Consider the following 16,424-nt stretch of genomic DNA (forward strand, 5'->3'; position numbering starts at 1 on the left):
TGCTTCAAAAAGTTCTATACATGCAGTCTTCTGTTACATAATAGTGGTCATGACTTAAACAAAGCCAATATGAGAATGATATAAAAGTAACAAATCTGAGATCAAAGCAAATTAGTGATTGTTCCTAATTATTGTAATAGATATTTGAAAAGATGCACATTACATTTGAAATGAGTTTTCTAATTAGCAGGTCTTATTGTTAGAGGCAATATATCTGTGAATAATTTCAAAGTAAATTGATACGTTTTCAAATATAATAAATGTATCTGTACCAATAAAATAAAAATGGTATGTTGTTGTGAAACTGTGCTTTATTTTCCAATGTTAGCCATTCTTTGATCGGCACTATCTACTATGTCCTACAGCAAAGTGCAATAAATGGGTGGAAACAAAATATCCCCTTCAAGGAGAATACATTTTTACAGTTATGAAAACTAGTTAAATGTTGGCATAGCAATATCATAGTTCACAAAAGTTTAATGTACTTTACTGAATATTAAACTGCTTCCAGCAATGGAAAAAGGTCTGATTAAATAAAATATGACTACCTGCAGCTCTAGTAGCTTCATTTCTATCTGAAGAAGAAAAGAAAATTAATTTTATCCATGCTACTAACCTACTTGTCACTATAATGGATCGGCTTATCAACCTGTACTTATTCATTAAAAAAGCATATCTCTGAATATTGACTATTTCATTTCATAAGATCTGAACAATAACTCAGATTATGCCACTGTTTCTTTCTAATCACAAAGGGATGCTCATTCTTTAAAACATTTAATGAGCTTGACAGCAACATAATGTGCGAATCAATGACGTGCTTGATCAATAGGGACTGTTTTGTAATGCAAGGTGGTTAGGTGACTTTTTTCTTTTCTTCTCCTTTCATTTACACTGCTGGTGGAAGTTAAAGTATACTTCTATATAAATATGTGTATTTCTTTGTTTAAAAAAAAACTACTGTATTTTCGTGGAAGGTACTAATTAAGGCAGTGCATGATGATTGTAGTCATTACACATAAGTTCAGCTTTGTTGTGGGTGTTCCACGAACAATCACAGCTTAGTTGCCATTCAGAGATGGTAACTGTGCTTAGGTGCAGCTGTTTTGAACCAGTTTGAAAAAGGTGTATGCAAATGAGAGATTAATGAGATATAAGAGAGGAATTTGTGAAAAATATAAGAATATTTTATGCAAATAAGTAGCATTTCTTTCTTTATGTGATTGTTTATGTGATTCATAGTAAATTCCTGATGCACTTTCTGATGCACAAGTGCTCTTTGTGCAGACGGATTATAAAAAGTAAATCTGCATTGTTTCTATTCATTGCATTTCCTACAAACATTCTTGCTTTCACTGAAGTCTAGTTATATCTTGCTACAAGTTTCTCATTTTGGCCACACCAAACCTGCTCTCACCAGTCTAGAAGGAAGAAAATATAGGCAAAGGATTACTCACCTCAACTTTCCTGAACAGGAATTACTGGACCATGTTTAGAGTGGATGCAAATACATTAAAAGCTTTGGTGAGCTTGCATGGCCACTGACAGAAAATGGGGGAAGTGTGGCCTTCCTATACCTTTAGCTCAGTACTTCATCAGTTTCTTAACATACCCTTTACACACATGGAACAATATTATTATTTACCAATTTCACCATAGGACAAAGCCGGTGCCATGTGTGCATTCTATGGAATGGCATGCTTTCCTGAGGTACTTAGTGTGAAGGACTGCACCCATGTTGCTAGAAGGGCCACATCAATCACACTGAGAAGTGTTATCAGAACAGGAGGGCCTACATTTCTTTCAAATGCAAGGTAGTATGTGATGCTTAAGGGTGCATCGCCAGTGTGTCAGCTTAGCATGCTGGCAGTACCATTGATTCTCACATTTAGCACATGCTCACTGTACTGCCTCTTCTTGCATGGTAGGATTCCTTATGGTCATCCAGTTGGTAGGCAAAATGCAAGTTACCTACTCTAGCCTTGACTAACGACAGTAGCCAGTAACCTCAGATGTTACTGAGGAGAGATTTAACACCACCCTGTCCCATACATGGATAGTCATTGAGAGACTGTTTGGCCTGTTTAAAGTCCATTTCTGTTAGCTGGATGAGTCAGGGGGCTTTCAGTATGTGCCTGCTAATGCATGCAAGATGGTGTAGTCTGCACAACAAGACCATGCATTGTTCAAGTACACAGCTGAAACAGCCAGTCGCCGGTAATGCCCGTACAGTTGCCTCAGTCTTTTGTCCCATAGTCCCACTAGTGATGACAGTGACAGTAGTCAATTGATGGCAGTAACATTGCAACAGCAGGTGTCATGAAAGAAGTTTAGGGCTATCCTGTGACTACTTTACTGCAGAGTTTCTTACTGACAGGCAGTGGCTTTCAGTAATTAAATGTGTGATTGCTGCCGTTTTATTTTATTTTTATTATTATCTTTTTACAGATATTCTCTATTTACTCTTTTTCAGGTACAAAGAATAACTGCAGCAATTGCCCTGTCTGGAAAGTGCCTTTTGGTTGAGTAAGTTCCGTGTTACATATGACCAAAATTTAACATCCAGTCGGAAGTTCAAACACCAATAACAACAACAAATCCGTTTGATAAGGCACCAAAAAACTACTAATAAAACTTCAAAGGTGCCAATATGAGCAAGTAGCTGCACCATAAGCCCAACACATGAAACAAAATGCTCACAAAGAGTATGTTACTCCAGTCTCTTTATTGTTAAGTGCTTTCTTCCCCAGTATACACCTCGGGGACTTCCTCAGAACAAGAAACAGAAGAAATTACATTACTCCAAGTCAACACCCTTTATATACAATGAAACAATCAATTAATCAATTATTCTCCCACAATTTTAAAGACATAGACACTAAAACACTAAAAACCTTTGTACTTTAAATATACACACAAAAAACTTTAGAAAATGTTGAATTTTACATTATTAAAAATAATATATTATACGAAATACAATAAAAATTCAGATGTTTAAAGCTCTTTTTCTTAGAACAGGAACCAGGGAAATATGGTCGTTAAACCCTGGTTCAGCAGTGGCATTTAATCTAATAATCCAATAAAACTCTCTAAGATCAACCTGAAGCTCCCACCAACCACCAGCAGCTACTTGCTCATATAGGCACCTTTGAAGTTTTATACAGTCGGAAGAAGTCGTACACAATGTCGCCCAATAACAGAGTGGATGATGATCCCATAGACTGTAAGCAAGTACTGACATGTGTGCTTGATGATAAGTTGATCTATATGTAGGGAAACATCCTGATATTTACTTAGTGCTGTGGAAGCAAGACCTTGTCTGAGGGGTTCTATCATGAACTGTGAAAGTGTGATGAGGTTGGAGGACTGCCTTTGTTTTCTTCTTCTTCAGGGATACCACATGAATGCCTGCAGCCCTTTTTGTGACACATGCTTTATAAAGTCCACTCATTCACTTTATATGCAGACACTCCCTTGTCCATGTCCAGATATGTCCACAATGTGTAACTGGTAAGTCCTTACTAGGGTGCGCATAGAAGCGTACATGGATATCATGTGTGTAACCGTACTGCACATAAAGATCATCCAACAGTCCCACATATTGGTGAATTTCCTTATGTGTACCCTGTAGCCCTCTAACCAACTCTACCTGATTTTCAGTGAAAGTAGACTGAGCCTAAATTATGTCATGGCACATCTGCTGCTTGGCAGACAAGCCTTGCATGTCTCTGGAGCTAATTGTGAAATAAGTCTTTGCCTGGCACACCTGCGCACAACTATGAAAGTGGGTACTGCTACTTCTGAAAGGGTAGACTTTTCATCATGGGGTTCAGGCTGTGCAGAAGAAGAATGTATTAAGCTACATCATGCCGCCCTTGTTATAATGTCATTTCTTCATTATGCACAGGGTGTGGGTCTTTATCGCTGCCTACTGAGTTATTTACCTACTGCAGGATAGAAGGGCCCTGCCACTGCACTTTAGACTAAGTGCCTCTGACCAGAGGATGTGTCATGAGAATGAGAGTGGCATAATCATCTACAGCCAGTCACATATCAACATCAGCCTGCTGTGGTGCAATACAGCATGCAGCTGTTTCTGGTGCTGGTTCTGTGAAGCAATATGTCAAGATGTGGTTAATGTGACCTGAGATAGTCAAAGTGTCAGACTTACCATGCAGTGTCATATTTAACTGTCTCAGGTCACATTAACCACATCTTGACATATTGCTTCACAAAACCAGCACCAGAAACATCTGCATGTTGCATTGCATCACAGCAGGCTGATGTTGATTGCAGAATGGCTGTAGACGATGATGCAGTTACTGTTATTAGCACCTGAAAATGAGACAGGTAAAAGTTATATGTACAAGGTACCATACCAAGTACACCTGTCCTGACTTTAGCAAGTCCATCTAAACACTAACCTTCACTACATTGTCTGACAGTGGATGTTGTAGGTGTCCTTCAGCATCCTCATTTGTGTCAATGTCAGTGTCTTTTACATAGAGAAGGTACATCTCATCCAGTGTTAAAGACTGGACTGTGGAAGGTCCAGCAATAGTGCTGCAACAGACAATTGAATTCTGCCTAGACTTAGTTCTGACACATTACACACTGTGACAAGGTGTGGTTCTATCCACTGATATTATTTATGACAGTCACTACTTGATTCTGCACCTTAGCTCTCTCTCTCTCTCTCTCTCTCTCTCTCTCTCTCTCTGTCTCTCTTTCTCTCTCTGCTTGTTTTGGTCCTTGTTTTCCAAAATGACATTTCATATGCTGTTAGTGCATTCATGAGGATGTGATTCTCCTCAGTGCTGAAATGGTCTCACCTGTATTTTGCTTCCTTCTGCAAAAATGTTTTTAACCTGCAAGTATATGTCAGCAAGGAATTACACCTCCACCATCTGTGTAACTTCGGTCAATTCCAGGTCATGCATTTCATTAATTAATTAAAAAGCACAAGCACAACAAAGAATTAATTAAGATTTATGGGTTTGTCTTTCCCTTGTAGTACAGTCTGTCTTATGCATTTATCTCCTGTACTATATGTAAGACTGTGCAAAGTAAAATGTAGGCATATATAGTGTTTGCTGTAAAGATGTGGTAAAGTGTTTATTAATTAAATTGCCATGTATTCCATTCCTCAGTTACAGGAAGGTTGCCTGTAGTGTTGGCTTTTTTATTATTTGCCAGAGACCAGTATCTACAGTAAGCCACTGCACATGTAATTATAAAATAGGCAGCACTGAATACAGTACCAACACATCTCAAAACTTTACAGATAGAAGCATGCAAATATTGTAATATTTTCTGCCTTATCAGTACATTAGAGGCTAATCGTGAACCTGCCACACTAAACTCCACTATTATCAGCATAGCTGCCTACATACTGCTGCAGATGAGCTACCCTTTGCTCATGCATGCTTATACTCACTGTGTGAGCATCAGGCTCAGTAAGCGATGCTGCTGAATATGCCATTTGGTCTGTGCATTCCTATGCTGTTCTACATCCAGCCTGTGTCTGTGCAAGGTGTAAGGGGCTAGGATCATTGATATCACACCCTAGTAGTCTCTGCTTCATACTTCTAAACCTCATTCTGAACCTGGGCCTTAAGGCAATGGAATACATTAAAGTACATGATTGTGCTCCCCTGTCCACCTTACTCATGTGTGCTAATCCTAACCCTACCCCTGCCCATAATCCATGTCATTAGATTACTAAACCATCTCCCTAATAGTACTACTTCCAAGACAACACCTGATCTTGGTTTTGTAGTTAGGGTGCATAATATGGGGGATTTTTTTGTTAGATACAATTATTCAATATCTTGTTATTCAATAGTATAAGTTTCAGTGTTTTGTGATTTCAGTTTTTTAGATATTTTGAGTTTTTACATGTTTCATGACATCAGCACACACACACACACACACACACACACACACACACACACACACACACACACACACACACCTGCACATATATGTGTATTTATATATATTGCAAACTATTAGATCTTCTTAGATTCAGCAAACAAGAAAAATTATATAACTGTCAGTGAGACTGATTCAGGGTTATAGCTATTGTGAAAGTTTGGGAGTGCTGCCATATCATATTCAGATTTAAATTAATTGATGGAAAACTTTTCACTTGCTGCATTTGTTTCACATTGCAGTTCAATCAGAGTGTTGTATCCTATTATTGCTATCACTTGTGCTGGATTAATATGCTCACAACCTAGTTTGTCTCATGAAAAGTTGCAGGTCTTTAAGACACAATGCACACAACCATGATCAGTAACCTACTCTCATTTTCTCCTGTTTTTCTCATATCTCCAAAGCTCCTTTGAAGGCGGACCGATATGTTTCTGCAAAACCCAAGTCCAGCACCTTTCTCTGAGAGATGTGAACTGTTATTTTAAGTATTAAGGATTTTCAGAACTTTCAGGTTATGCAAATGCTACATGCAGAGGCATCCCACTTCATAGCATGAGGAGGGAAGGAGATGAGGAGAGGCTATTGGAATACATATTATTAATTTGTTTTGTCTTAGCTAAAATTGCAATGTTTTAGGCCATGACTAATGAAATAGTTAATAAATAATAATGACATCATTGCAATATCATAGAAGATGGACATTAATTGCAATAATTCCTTGCAACTTAGACTGCACACTTGGAAGTTATTTGCAACCAAAGTAACACCTGTAAGACTCTGCCCTCATAAAAATGACTATCTGCTGAGGTAGCCATGGTAGCAAATGTTTCATCAATAGGTAAATGTCTATACAGGTCCTTCTCTCAGCAAATTTACTTGGTGCCTCTGAATGTATCAACTTGGGAATGTTCAGTGCCTGTAAGTCATGCAGAATTTCCTCATTGCACTAAAGGCATGCAGAAAAATCAGTTTTTACAGAATGTATACTTTCTCAGTTTTACAGCCATAATTTTTATATCACTATTTCTTTATGGTTCACTCTGCATGCACTTACAGAGATCCATGCTGCATTTACAACAAAAATGGAGTACATGATAACATGAAGGAATGGGGGGAGGTGCTGTCACACCTTAAAGTGTATTAATCATATTTGGAAGCATCATGGATTTCCAATTAATTTCATTTCCAGTTGTACACCTCAAGGCAAAAATGCTAATAATTTTGCAAAAAAAAAAAAATGATTATAGTGTGCTGTTTGATTTTTTTTTTTTTTTTTTTTTTAGTTTCACTGTTTCCTCAGTTTTTTTTCTATAGCCACACCCACAAAATTATGTCATGGTGGGTACTGAGCAATGATTAACATACGCCTGCATAGCACTGTTGGTAACCTAAACCAACTTACCTCTTTATAGGAGCAGCTTTTTACTCACATTGTGGTTTCACTACGACATTATGTGTTAATTTTCAGTGTGAGATGTATCTGCAAGAACTAGCTGGCAAATAGTCTTTCTAGGAAAAATCTGCTTCTGATATATTTAACATAGAATAAGTCAGTCTATGCATTTATTGAGGTAGGGAGGCACTGTGACTTCAGTCTTTCATTATGTCATACATGGGATTTTCTGCTCTGACAAAAAATATTCAGGAGGCTGTTCCTAATAGCAAAACAGAAATACAAAAACAATATACATTTTGCATCAAAAATGGTGCAATTTGGTATTGTATATGGCAAAGAAGCTATATGCAGCTCCAAAAGTTTGTTATTTGCATTTGCTTTAGAACATGAGCATTACACTTTAAGCTTTATTAGCAAACCTAGTAGAAATATGAAAACCTGCAGTCCTTTAAGGCACAAGGCACACAATCGTGATCAGTAACCAACTCTCTTCCTCTTCTATTTTTCTCCTATCTCCACAGCTCCTGAGGAAGTGGCTCAAGATAAAGACCAGTTTCAGTGGACAGTGGCTTGACTGGTTTCATGACCTTGTAAGTATGGAAATAACTATGTGTATAGCATAAAAATAAAGGTCTATATCAAAATCTCGAAGTCTGACAATATCGAACATGATATTGTCAACACAAGATTACCGAAAGCGCACAGCATCGAATGTTTAAACGGAAATCTCTGTAAGGGGAGATTTCCATTTACTTCAATGTTGTGAGATCTCGGAGTTGGTATATTTAAGTAGCGGGGGGTTTGGGGGTGCAGGGGGGCTTGACCCCTGCATAAACACTTTAGTTTAATTTTTTTTGTTTTAGTTTTTTTATAACCGTTCAATGGTTTAAGACTTCGATGCATAAAGTTCGATCTTTATGCATTCAAAGTATTAAACCTTCAAGGTTATAATATAGACCCAAAAATAAAATAGCATTTCATAATTACATAACAGATTTCAGTTTGTCAGGTTGTTATACTTACAGCATCAGTAAGTAGTCAATAAGTACATTTGTTGAAATTTGTGGGATTATTATAGAAAATCAATGAAGTGGAAGGAAATGTACTATGGATATTTTCTACGTACTTCACCCCCAAGCAGTACTTGTCAGTATTTACTGCTACACTACTTAATTGTAGATGGTTTATGGCATTTCATATAGTAGATTTCCTTCTACTTCGCTGATTTTCTACCATGAACTCACAGAAATCTCAACAAATGTATTTATTCAGTCATATCTCAGCAAATGCAGTGATGCCAATAAATGTATACCTGAAGCTCAACAAGTATTGGTCTAGTTGATTGTCACTGCGGAACTGACACCCTGACCCCATGTGCAAAAATGGGAAAAGGGGTCATGGATGGATGAATAAGTAATTGTGAAACATATAATTGGCTTTTGACAGTCTTGTATTTAAGAATACAGTGCTACTGCTCTCATTTTTGAGTCATTTAAATAAAAGAGTTAAGAATTTAACACCTGTGAGTCCTTTTGTTGTTCCAATCTCTCTCTCTCTCTCTCTCTTGCTCTTTCTCTTTTTTTTTGCCTTCTTTTAATTTCTTTCCCTTTTATATTCTGTTTTCTGTAAGTGCCTGGGGCAGCTCAGTCACAAGCCTCCCAGGTAAATTAAAGATTACCATCTCTGCCAGCTTTCCTAAAGATCACTTCACAGGGTAGGGCTGGAGAGAAATCAAAACATAACATTACTGAGCCAGTGTGCAGGAAATTGACCGAACCTGCAAAATGAATTAAGCAAGCATTATATCCTAAGTATCTAGGTTTACATGTGATGAGTACCTGGAAAACATACATACAATTAATCTTATGGGACCAGAAGAAGAAGAAATTAAGAACCAATATAAAGGCAGTTTTTTCAAATTTATGTCCATCATTGACAGAATACATGTCTAAGGTTATAGTAATGCCCACACTTTGTATGCAGTTAGGAATTTACCCTGGAGTAGTGACCACCATGGTATATATTAAGTTAAAGTATTGTTTGTCAGCATAATAATTTGACCACATGGTACGCATATTTCTTTTTCCAAGCTATCTCTACATATGCCTGTCGGAGGACAGAGATTGATACCTGTGCTTGCTGGAGGGTAAATATTGACATGTTCCATATATACAATAACATTTAGTTTAGTACAATCTATAGGTCATGGGTGTGTTGAGGACTATGTAAGAAATGTGGCCAAGGAAGATAATATGGTTTAACTCACCAACGAGGAAGATTATACCTTTATAGATGCAGACACTTTGGGAGTCACACAGAGTGTATTACTGGAAACAGACCTCTAGATTTCAGAAATGGTTGACAGCATTAATTAAGAATATGGTATCCCAGTAGACCAATGGTTTGTTTGCAAACCATTGATGGATATACAGAAGGAGTGTCAACAAAAGGTCAAAGTGTCTAGGAATACTACCCCATGGGAGAAATGGCAATGTATTATCAAAGCAAGAGCCAGCAGCAGTTACAAAGGTTTATGGGAGAGGAAAGGAGTGGATCTATAAACTCATTTGCAAAAGAGATAGGAAAATAAAGAGAAATTACTCTTTTCTGTTCAGGAATAGGAATTTATTTAGAACGACCTTTACTGTCTAAGTACCTCATGCCCAATAGACTATATAATGAGAACAGGAAAAATAATGACACATTGTTACGAAGTAAAAAATGTGCTGAGTTACTGCTGAGATTACTAATATACTTCCCATTATTTAATATTTAAAAGGGTGTAGGATGTTTGCAAATGTTGTCTCACTAAAATAGTTAACATGCAGGATACATGTAAATAGATTTCAAAATGCTGGTTCTATGTTATCAAATGCAACTATTTTAATAACTAGAGAATGACATGGACAATGGCAGCTTCTACTTCTGCACCTGTAGAATTGTGTCCATTAATGTTGAAGTTGATAGGTTAAATAGTTCTGTGTTTTAAAAACACAAGTACACTGTAGAGCTAGACCCCCCCCCCTCATGTGAGGGAATGTTTTTCAATATTTTGACCTGAAATGATATAGGAGAATATCATAATATATGTAAGACCCTGCAAGATAATAGTATCTTGTTAGTATGACTGCCTGCAAAAGTGGGGATTCCAGTTAGTGAAAGTTTAAATTCGCAAAGTTGATTTCTTCACCTATGCTGATATCAAAACATTGACTGAACTATATATTTTGTTGGTAGCAGAAATCTCTTGAATAGGTGATTTCTGGTTGGTGTTATACTTTTCATATGGTAGAAGAATATTTTGAATGTTAAGACTTTGCATATTCTGATTTTCATGTCAGTTTATTACTAACATAATTGTTAATTTATTACATTCCTTGCGACTAATTAAATTAAAAGGTCAAGCTAGAAAAAGGTCACCATAAGCAGTGAAAGGGTACATTATAGGATACCCCATAAAACTCTTTATGGTGATACATGCCTGAAACTGCCACAATTGTATTCCCCACAAGTCCAAAGCCTACTGAGAAAAATACATCACTGATGTTTTCATTTTAATCATGAGGGATGCCAGCAGACGATATAAAACCAACTGAGGAGCCTTCAAGATGGCACATTATTTTACCAGAAACCAATGCAGAGATAGGAGAACTGGCATAATATCAGACTGTCTGAAAACTCTAGCAAGTAAATGGGCCAAAGCACTCTAAACATTTCCAACCTGTCAGATTCATTACTGGGCAGCTTTATTTAAATGGTACTGAATTAGTTAAGAAAGGAAGTGCCCAAGACATAAACTACCACAAGCAAATGGTCAGATGGTATCAGGTACTTTATTATACCTAACACTACATGAATTTCAGAGGAAAACAGTTCTGGGCACATTGCAGATGCTGCGAAGAACACTTGTGTCTAAAATCAGAGATTGAAACTATACTGATTTCATGAACTTTAATCATACTCTGACATAGGAATGGGCTCCGTTTCCCTCAAGGCATTAGAAACCCCAAAGACTTGGAGAAATTAAACCTACATATTCATCAGATGATAACAATGAGACCTGACAATAACAGATACTTCTTCATGAGGCATCCGCCAGTCATCAAGGGTCACTTTTCATGTACATTGAACACAAATAATAAATGATTATCACCATATATGATGGCAGGAGTTTTTTTTCATATCCTCACATCATAATGGCTTGTTTCATATATGCTTAAATTTTGCTGCTAGGTATCCTCATAACTCTTTTCTCATTATGCATTTCAGCAATGTGTTTGGACTTTAGTAAACTTTACTTTATCAGTCACTTATAAACTTTCTCCTGTAATCTTACATGTGAGGAAAGTGCTTTTTCTAAAAATGTTACACATCTCAAACAAAAATTTTGCATTCTAATAGCAAAAACCCCTGTGATTTCTCATCAGCTATAACATGGCTTTCATATGACATAGGTTCATAATAGCTTTACCATCAACAGAATTCCTTTCTCTGCAGGTTTGCAAAAAAAGAAGTGATTGATGACTCATTCCATTGAACCCCACATTCCTTCCTTGAATTAAAAGATTTCACCTGTCTCCGCAAATAAACATGCATGCCTTTCAGACAAGCCCATATCAGTGTTGCTAACCACATATGTGTAAAAATTCACAAGCTGCTGTTGATTTTTAGCCTGTCACAGAAAACAATGTTGTATAACGGTTACACTTCATAATCTTGAATTTCTGAAATCCCGAATTTCAGTAACTTGAGACCATGAAGGCGAAAACCAGAATGCCAAAAGTGCATAAGAGCGAATTTGAATACCTCAAATCCTTGCTTATGCATTTCCGGTATGTCACGTATAGTGTTATGGTGCCTGAGATTGCAGGTGGGTGAGTGCTTGTGTGTGTTTTTGTATGTTGTATGTGTGGGTAAGGGTATGGGCGTGTAAGTGTGAGTGTTGGATTTGTTGATGTTTATGTATGTGTGACATGTATTTGTGTGCGAGCGAATGAAGGATGGAGTGGTGTGAGTTTTTTTTTTTATGTTATGTGCGACCTCGGAGTTGGTATATATAAGTAGGGGGGTGTGGGGTGGTGCAGGAAGGCTTGCCCCCCTGCTAATATGTAGTGTAGGGTTGTGTGGTTTGTGTGCTGTGGGTGGAATGGTGTGTGTGTTATGTGGTACATGGTGTATGTATGTTCGTGATTGTGTGATTCGGGATTGTGGATTTCAGTATTGTGAATGGTTCGACTTTGTAGTCTCTGGTTACTGAAATTTGGGATTTCAGTAATTCGAGATTATGAAGTGAAACCTGTATAACTTATCTGTCTCCACCATCTAGAAGATAGATAGATATGTGTGTGTGTGTGTGTGTGTGTGTGTGTGTGTGTGTGTGTGTGTGTGTGAAAATGTAGCAAGACTAGGGATGGGGTCACCAAGGCCAAGTACTTAAATGTATAAAATAAGTAAAAAAAAAAAATCAAGGTCACCACAGCTAAAACAGAGATAAACATTATTGTGAAAGGATAAGTGGCCTTCTTCAGATATTTGTTACAACTCTAATGAAAACACAAATTTAAAAAATAAAAAAAAACAATCACAATACAAAGAACATACACACCCACTGAAGTGATAGCCATTCATAAAGTACAAGCCATATGATTACAAGCCATATGATTTAATGCAGCCAAAGTTCTTACTGAACATGTCTTGCAATGTTCCCATTAACAACGAATACCTAAAACAATCATAAAAATCTAAAAATATATAGAGTCCTAATAACATAAGATCATTTGAAAAGTAAATGAAAAGAAGACATAGCACCCAACGATATAGTTAACCATAAGAAGACAATAAGGGCCTAACTATCTCAAAATAAAAAACAAAGTTATCAGATCATAACATTCAAAAAACTGAGCAACCATGATATCCTACAACGAGAAACCACCTGATTAAAAATGTGTATTATCAATAAATGTGAATGGAAATTGCTCATAATATCTGATGTATAAGGGTTTATGTTAGAGGAGAAACTCAGACTTCATATACCTTACGTTTGATTTTACAGAAATTCAAGCTATTTGTATGGAGATTGCGGTACAGTGGGGATCAAGGAATTTACCCTTTTCCACATTGTATTGCAATATTGGAGTTGTTATATATAATTTACAAGGGGTGCAGAGGGGGTTGCCCTGCTGAAGAAATGTAGATTTTGGTTAGTTTGTTTCATTTGAGTTTTCGTAAAACTGAATATATGGTCTTGACCATATGATGTTTGAGTTTCCAAAAACGTGATAATCTGACAGAAATCCATATATATATATATATATATATATATATATATATATATATATATATATATACTCTCACACACACACACACACACACACACACACACACACACACACACACACACGCACACACACACAAACATATACCACACTAGTACCACAGTCCCCAACTACTGCTTTTCAGAAAAGAAACAAATGAAATCACTTCCACCAATATTTCTCTTTTACCATCTTCTCAAAACCATTTCATCCCCCCATTCAAATTCCATAAATCAAACCACAGATGCAGTAATGTCTAACTGGCTATAATGTATCAAGAATTTGACCAAATCCTATTGATTATGCAGCATGTATGAATTCTCTGTAATGTGTCAACTAATCTCTAAGCACAGGGGATGCATAACCGCTGTCTCAAAGACTGCTATAGTCACTACTAAGGCCAGAAATGTGGCAAATAGGTTAACAGGTTCATAGGTTGATAGGTGTTTACTAGGCTAATGACCACAGGGGTCTTTACAAGCCTTGCCATGCAACCCAAACCACTTTTGTGTCCATGTTTCTTACATGCCTGAATTGTGGGATATGTTAGTAAGGAGGTAGGTAAGAGTTGTGTGTGTGTGTGGGGGGGGGGTATGTTAGCTGGGGATTAATTTACTAACTGTTGACCCTTGTCCATCAGAGACATGGGGGCCAGACCTAGGATAAATTTGCAATTTCTTATTTAATGATCAAGGTTTCATTTGGATTTTATCAGGTATGAACTCTGCTTCACTTTGATGGGGAGCTTATTCCACAGAGCAGGGATACTTTGGGACACATATTGGTCTTTCTAGCATGTTTTATTTATCTCACAGACAAAGTTCAGGACCTTGGATCTAGTGTTTCTAGTGCAGTTTGTTTTGCAGATGTGCAAGAGATTCGTCAAACCTTGATCTAAGGATGCCTTATATGCCAGACATAGATCACCTCTCAGTAACCTGTAGGACACTGAGTAGAAAGATATAGCCTGAAAGGAATCTGTGTAGGACACAGTATTCAAACCCTGGATTCTTCTGGTGAGGAACCTTTGAGGACATTCCAACTGTTATTAGTGCCTGGTTAGGTACATGTCAAAGGAGGCATTGTACTTAATGATGGTAGGGGTAGAGTAGAGTGGTACTATAACTTTCTTGGACCTATATGCTATGGGTTGGGTGACATAGAATGGTTTTCCTACCATCTCGGCTGCAAGTTGGTTGAAGGCCAAATTATTGTCTATATATGTTCACAGAGCCTATCAGATCAATTCTTAGGGGTATTTATTTGATAGAATAATTACCATGGATATTCAGGTTCGCAAAAGGTACTATAATGCATTTCTTCATGTTAAGTTTTAATCTGTGACTTTGGCAGCAGCTGTGTGTTAGTGTTAGAGTGTTAGACACTCTTGGTGGATGTTGGTGTTGTGGGGGGGGATCTATGATAGCCCCCAATTTACAATAATCTGTGAACTTGGTAAGCCAATGTCATTTGAATTTGATTTAACTTCTGAGAAGTAGATGCCAAATAGGAGAGGCCCAGCATGGATCCCTGGGGTACTCCACTGCTGACCGATTTTCTAGTGGAAGTAGTCTCGCCAATCCTGACTTTTTGGGTCCTATCTGTGAGCCAACCAGCAATTCAGTGAATTATGTAGGGATTAATGTCTACTATTCAGAGTATGTCAACAATACCCGAGTGGCATAATTTACTGAATGCCTTGGCCATGTAGGTGATATGCACCATTTTCCCCTTATCCATAACCTTGGTTACCCTCTCAAATAAATCTACATGGTTGAGCAGACAAGACCTTCTATTAACAAAGCCAAACTGGGATGGGTCCAGTGTCTGTAGATTTCTAATGTCCTTGTTAATCATTTCTATGACAATTCATTCCATGGCTTTGCATATTAGACTTGTCAGACTGATGGGTCTGCAGTATCTGGTGGTGGGTTGATGGTCCATCATTATGAAGAGGGATGACCATTGCGGCCTTCCATTCACCAGGAATGTAACTTCTTTTGAAGCTGTAGTTGAACAGTGCCTCAAGTGGACTTGATAGGTCATGTTTTAGGCTATTTATCAGGCAACCGGGGATATTGTCGAGGCCCACTGAAACAGTGTTTTTGGCCTTAGCAAGAGCAGCAAGGGCTTAGTCCCTGTTGATAGCTGGGGGATATGCTAGAAGAGAATTCACATGGGGTAGTGGGTGGGTGGGTGAAGTTAGAGATAAATTTATCAACCAGTAGATTTGCTATATCATCCTGGTCAGTGAAGGTTGCACCATTTACCATAAGTTCAGCACACCGCTGAATGTTGCCAGAGATGGTTTGCACCTGTCACCCCTGGGATTCAGGTTACTGACTAAAGCTCTTGCCACCCCTATAGTGCCTTTTTTAGGCAAGGTTCAAAGGACAAAACCACCACCATAACAGACACAAGCATGCAAAATCTGAAGGTAATGCTACTCAATCCTAGAAGTCTAAACCTCAAAATGCACTCTCTCGAGGCACTCCTAAAAATGGTGAACATCGATATCTGTGCAGTAACTGAGACCTGGTTCAAGGCTCCAGAGAGCACCCCTGCAATACCAGGCTATAACTCTTACCACACTTTTCAGCCATCCATACAAGACTGATACACTAAAGGTGGAGGAGTATCCATATTCACCAAGGAAATTCACACCTCCAGGCTAGTTGCCCAACACAATGCTTCTGAAATTATCCAGGTGCAACTAACACTAGGTAAGACTGCAATCCAAATTATAGCTTTCTACAGATCCCACACCATGCACCAAG

General features: G+C 37.7%; 1 pseudogene; it reads left to right on the top strand.

Moving 5' to 3' along the window:
• The first annotated feature begins 3,183 nt into the window (after nucleotides 1-3,183).
• LOC122800490 overlaps nucleotides 3,184-16,424 on the top strand; it is a 36,269-nt pseudogene continuing 23,028 nt past the window's right edge.

The sequence above is a fragment of the Protopterus annectens genome, chromosome 4.part0 (genome assembly GCF_019279795.1).
Source record: "Protopterus annectens isolate FY-2018-M chromosome 4.part0, PAN1.0, whole genome shotgun sequence".
Classification (NCBI taxonomy): Eukaryota; Metazoa; Chordata; order Ceratodontiformes; family Protopteridae; genus Protopterus; species Protopterus annectens.